The sequence below is a fragment of the Lactuca serriola genome, chromosome 5, assembly GCF_051521515.1.
Source record: "Lactuca serriola cultivar US96UC23 chromosome 5, Lser_US96UC23_V15, whole genome shotgun sequence".
Lineage (NCBI taxonomy): Eukaryota > Viridiplantae > Streptophyta > Magnoliopsida > Asterales > Asteraceae > Lactuca > Lactuca serriola.
Window position 1 is genome coordinate 131,509,983 of NC_136412.1, and position 6,320 is coordinate 131,516,302.

Consider the following 6,320-nt stretch of genomic DNA (forward strand, 5'->3'; position numbering starts at 1 on the left):
AAATTTTAGGTTTTTGTGAATTGTGTTTATGAGAATTATGTGATTTCTAAAATGAAAAATTTGTTTGAAAATTTATGGTGTTACAACCTTGATCAATGAAAGTACATTGACCTGTAAGGGTGAGCTGCTCAATAACTTGGAAGAAATGGTAGGCCGTTGTGCTATCAAATGACAAGAAATTAAGATAAGAAAGTTCAGTCCATATGAGTTTGGATTTGTCATAAACCTTGTCTTATGATAGTGGCTGGGAATGACAAATTCACATGGATAGGAAAACATACACCATAAAAATCTAAGTGACAAGATGTTTCTCTCTACTCCATGAAAATGATTATGAGGAAATGCTTTCACGAGAAGATTTTAAAGAGTTATCTGGTGTGTTGATTGCGTTCTCAAATTCGATTATGATTACGGCATCTCTTTTTGTAGTTCGAATTGTGAGAAATGGCAAATGGTTTGAAGATTTGGGACTTATCGCTATATGTTCTGAAAAGGTTTGGACACACACACACATAAGCTATCTTTTGAAAGGTGGATGAGCTTGAGAAGCCTAGGAAAAGACTTATCAAAGCACCACGTATCATAAGTCTAAACTTTGGTAACAAAGTCAATAAGTATTGATTTCTAGAAGTCCATTTGATTTCTGGGTACATGTCAAAGCTAATGGAAGCATAAGTGTTATGCTTGTAAGAATGTAATTATTATTCTAGTGGGAGCATAATTATTACGTTGCGGTTGCTAGTTAGCAATGCTATATATATAGGAAACAAAGTTTTAATTTGCAAAGTTGCATAGTTTGAAAAATTGTCTCGCTATAGTAGGATTTAAGGGAGAGGAACTCATACTTCATTTTGAATCTAAAAGTTTAGATTGAACTTTTAATGGGACTTAGTCATGGATATATATATATATATATATATATATGTATGTATATATATATATATATATATATATATATATATATATATATATATATATATATATGAATGTCATGTTGAAATGTTTCAACATAAGAAATTCTATATATGGAAATATTATAGCAAGAGACTGGCAAAGTCTTTATGTAAGACATTATGAATCATGTCTCATATACTTCTGTATAGGATCGATTGCATATCCTATAATATTCACATGTTCTAATTTTCAAAATGCCTAGGGAATTAAGAGGGAAAAAGGAATAGGAGTTGATATGACTAAAGTAGTTAATCTACTGTCAAGGACGATGTAATGTTCGCTAAGGATTGGTCGCTTGTGAACAGTTGGAAGTATAGTATTGGATGGACCATATTGATATAATTATGAATAGATAGGAATCTATTTAGAATGGATAGTCAAATGGCAATTATGGAAATGTTTCCATAATGGGAGTTGGATATTGAGAATCTATGTGTAGGATTAGAAACTTTTATGCAAGAAGGATGTTCAAAGGAATGTACTTTGAATTTGACACTTTGCTTCCATGGAATTGTTTGGTAACAAATCTCCAGGGGAATGTTTTGTAATATCATTGGCAAATTCTTGGTGACTTTGGTGCCTTGACATTACAAAAGGGATCGTTGCATGATAGTTTAGAATCTAACACATTCTAATAGTGACAAAAATTTGGTATTCTTACACTTATAATAAGGATTTGGAATTATGTAATGAGCATCATTGGAAATGTGTTCAATTGATCTATTTCACAAAGTAAGGACCATAGATAAGCATAGTATGCATGCTTGGAGCATGGGATGACTATTGTTTTAATTCAAGTATTAAGTTGATTAGTCGAAACATTATACAATGACTAAAGTCTAATCAATATGGTGATTAAATAATAAGTGTTTTATTCATATTCAAAAGTTTTGAGACCATGTTGAATTAGGTTATTCTTGTGTTTCACTTCACATGTTTTACTTCTCGAATAACTAGGTTATTTAAACATCCATAGTCAATCATACGTTGGAAGTAAGTAATGAGGTAAGACTGTCATGAATTCGACTGTAGATTGTCTAAGATTTTAGACATAGCACAAGTTTTCTGTAGTGTTCATGAGTACTCCTGAAATAAGATTTGAGTATTGGATTAAACCCACACTCATCTAAATCACTTATTGGATTTTATCACAAGTGATTGTGAGATGATAATATCTTATATTCTTGAAACGGATACATATACTTGTTGTTTACAAATCGGTTATGCATTGATAATACGTAAACACATCAGTAATTTGATGTTACAAAACATATTGTTGTGTGTGATTTGATGAGTAAATAGTACAAGCATATTAGTCGGAGTTTATCCGTTCCTTTTACCCAAAGTAGGATAAAAGAGATATATCTGTGGGCCCCACTATGATTTAGTGATGACACCTTAAGCACTTGGCCAAGACTGGACTCAATTGATGTGTTCAATTGTAGTCTGTAGTCAGTCGTCATAAATCGGAAATCAGGAAACAAACATTGGACAGAGAGAATGATTATTATCCATGTCTCATGTCCATACGATATCTTGAAGAATGGAGGAATATTTGACCCCTTATTTAAAGGATGCGTTACTGATAAGATTAGAGTTCGACAACGACTTTTGAAAGCTACGGTTGCTAATCAGATTTTGAATTCGTACATGCAATAATAGTTATTAGACTTATCCAAGTGGGAGACTGTTGGTTTAGGTGTCTAATCCCATAAATATATTCAGTATGTACTTGATTTGATTATGAGCATGGTCCTTTTGGGTTGCCTTCACTCATGCAACTTGATAGAATGACAAGTGGAGAGAGAGTAGGATTTATTATATGAATAATAAATTGGTACTCAAAATGATTTTACTAATATATTATAAGATTAATATATTATTTGGAAATCATATTATTAATCAGTAATTAATCAGAAATTACTCTAGTATTAATTTTGGGATTAAAGGAACTAATTAATAATGGAGGGACTGGTTTTGCAAATCATTGATAGTTGAAAAATGGGCTGATGGGCTCCATTGAGTGGAGTGGACGAAATCCTATAGGGAAGCCCTATAGATTCGTCCAAGGGCTCTAAGGAAGGAGTCCATGGGCTGCTTAGGCCATAAGAAGGAATTAGGGTTTCCTCCAGAAACCTTAGCAGCCCTCACAACTATTTAAAGCCCCTTCACAAGTGGTATTCGGCCCTAAGCTTTAAGAAACCTTAGAGTGGCCGATTTCTAGCATCTCTCCTCCCATCCTATGCATTGAGTGTTTGTGACTCCATTAGAGGTGCAACACTTGGGGCACTAAGCTTTCAAGGGTCAAGGATTGAACTTGTTATTGCTACATAACATGCAAGGTAACTTCATAACCCTAATTTCATTATGAGTTTGATTATCGTATGCTAGATCTAGGGTTATTGCTTTGTTGTTCTTATTTGCATGTTCAAGAAAGAAAACTTAGATCCAAAGCAAATATGGTTGCATGTACACCATAGGAATGTTGTAGTGCTCAAAACCCATCAAATTCTACATACAATATAATGTGTATTTTAGAATTTTTCCAAAATACTAGGTTCATATTTAAATTTCAAAAATTAAAAAATTAATTTAAATTTAATATAATCCAAATAATATTTGACATTAATTATTAGGATTAATATCCAAATCAATTATTTACACACTTAAAAATTAATTATATTAATCAATAAAATAATTAATCAAGTCAAAGATTTATCTCCTAAATTTTAGGCTTGTTATTTGTTATTAAATATTCATCAAAATCGGATTTAGAAGATATTCAAAGCAGATAATTACCAAACAAAACAGATTAGGTAGATAATTTCGAAAAATCTAGTCTGATCAGATGTCACATCATGAGCAGCAATGCTCACGTCGTGAGATGCAATTAATCTGAAATTTTAGTTTTGATCAATTCACCAACATGCAATCACATGAAAGATATCCATAGGCTCTGATACCACTGATAGGTTATAGAGGTTACAAAAAATGCTCTAAGTGGAAAAACATTTAACAATTAAATGATTAAGGCACATACAACCTAAGAAGGATCTTTTTCTTTCACATAAAGGCAACATACTATGAACTATCAAACTACAAAATTTTCTAACAAAACCTGAATTCATTAGTAAGAATACATACCTTGTTGATTGTTGAAGAGAAGAACCAAGAATCCCTTTTGTTGATCTTTTGGAAGCAAGCACCACAAGTGTCATGCCTCTAGTTGTTCACACCCAACACAAGCAAGAAGGATATTAAGGAGAGAGGAGGGAGGAGATCAGAAATTCATCCAACCCTTGGGGAATGATGAGTGCCGAAAATGCTAGGGGTTGGCCTCCTTATATAGTGAAACAAGGAAACCATAGATAAACCCAAAACCAACATAATAATACTATCTTGAATTGGATAATTATCCAACTTTCTAATTATCCACTAAGGATAATTCTAGAAACCCTAAAACCACCTCAAAACCGTCCTAGGCTCCAAGGAGGTTCTAGAATGCATCGTGTTCAACTATTAAACAATTACAATTTAGTCCCTATACTTTTAATTAATTCTTTTAATCACAAAATTATTTCCAATTATATTATGATTAAATATTACTATTTCTAATTAATACATTATATTCATAATATATTAAAAAATTATTTATTTCAATTTATTAATCAAATAATAAATCAACCTCACTCTCCAAAAGATCCTGTCAAATTACTAGGTTTGAGGGCAACCCAAAAGGACGTGCTACTATCAATTTAAGTTTATACCAATTATAGTTATGGGCTTAGACACCTAATCCAACAAAAAGGTGTGATACGCTTTAGGAAGCGAGGTAAGCTGGGACCTCGATTCATTAGACCATTTTGTCTGATTGTCAGGGGTGGGCAAGGTGACTTACCGGATGGATCTACCGAAGGAGCTTAATCAGATTCATAGCACTTTCCATATTTCTCAATTATGGAAGTGCTTGGTTGATAATACGACGGTGGTACCGCTATATGCCATTCAGATCGATTAGCACCTGAACTATATTGAGATACCGATAATGATTCTTGATCGGAAGATGAAGGCCTTACGCAAAAAGGTGATACCACTGGTCAAGGTTCAGTGGCAGCATCCGAAGGGCTTCGATTGAACTTGGGAACCGGATTCGAATATGAGGGAGTATTATCTAGAGTTGTTTACTTCAGCGGACTTCGAGGACGAAGTTTGATCCAAGTGGGGGAGAATTGTTACACTTGAGTCCTAGTAAGTTTCCCTTTCTACCCTTTATTTGTAATCTGTGCAGATTTTGCCCTTACACTGGGCGTACCTAGATGGTATGTTGTGTGTAAAGGGAATTAAGCGAAATGGTGGCGTTTTGGAGAGTATGTAGGGTGTAAGCTGAGTACGCGGGGTGTACTCTGTTTGGGCATAAACCTAAATCTTTAGGGTTTAGACAATATATATTGAACCTTAAGTCCCACTCCCTTATCCTATTTTCAGCCTACATCACTAGAAACGTTCCCCCTTGCAAACATTAGCGCTATCGTTTCATTTTGAAGCTTAATAGTGTTTTTTTTGTATATTTCAAACGAAGAAGAAGGTGGTGGTGAAGCTTAGAAGCTAGAAGCAAGCTTAGATCTGGAAGACTTGAATTATTCTCCATCTCCAGGAGGTATAAAGTTCATACCTTGGTGATTAACTTGATAGATCTTGTTCATATGTTGATATTATGAGCTTTCGTCCCCAAGCTATGCCTTTCTTATGTATAGCATGCTATAGAACATATGGGTTGTCCTTTTGGACGTGTTACCATTTCTAGATTTATAAAAATGTGATTTTGGCCTCTTGGTTTCCCTCGTTAAAATTATTAAGAGCTTTAGTGGTTAAGAATAGTTAGGGCCTTGTTGTTGGGTTCGATTTAGACATGTAGAACCATAAATTTGGAAACTTTATGGTTTGGAGTGTCATTAGGACTAGATCTGAGAGTTAGACAAAGTGGCTTAAGGGAATAAGCTCTTAAAAGTTGGATCATTAAGACACTGCGTACTCTAGGCGTACCTTGATGTACGTTGAGCGTGCGTTGTATGAGGCCCATCCTGGATGGTGAGTACGTTGGGCATACATGCTGAGTACGCTGACCATACTCAGCATGAGTTGGCTTTTTTGACTGTTGACTTTTGACCAAGTTTAACTTTCATGCTTTTTGAGTAGTTTGGATTAACAATATGTAATTGGGTCTCAGTTTATTGTTTAGGAGAGCGGTAGAGCTGGTATATGTAGTAGAGATCAGTGCAATTATCCTTTTGATTGCGAGGTAATTTCTCTTATTATGCCAATGGGTCTAAGGCACAAAGGCCGACCCATTTACTGATTTTATGTAT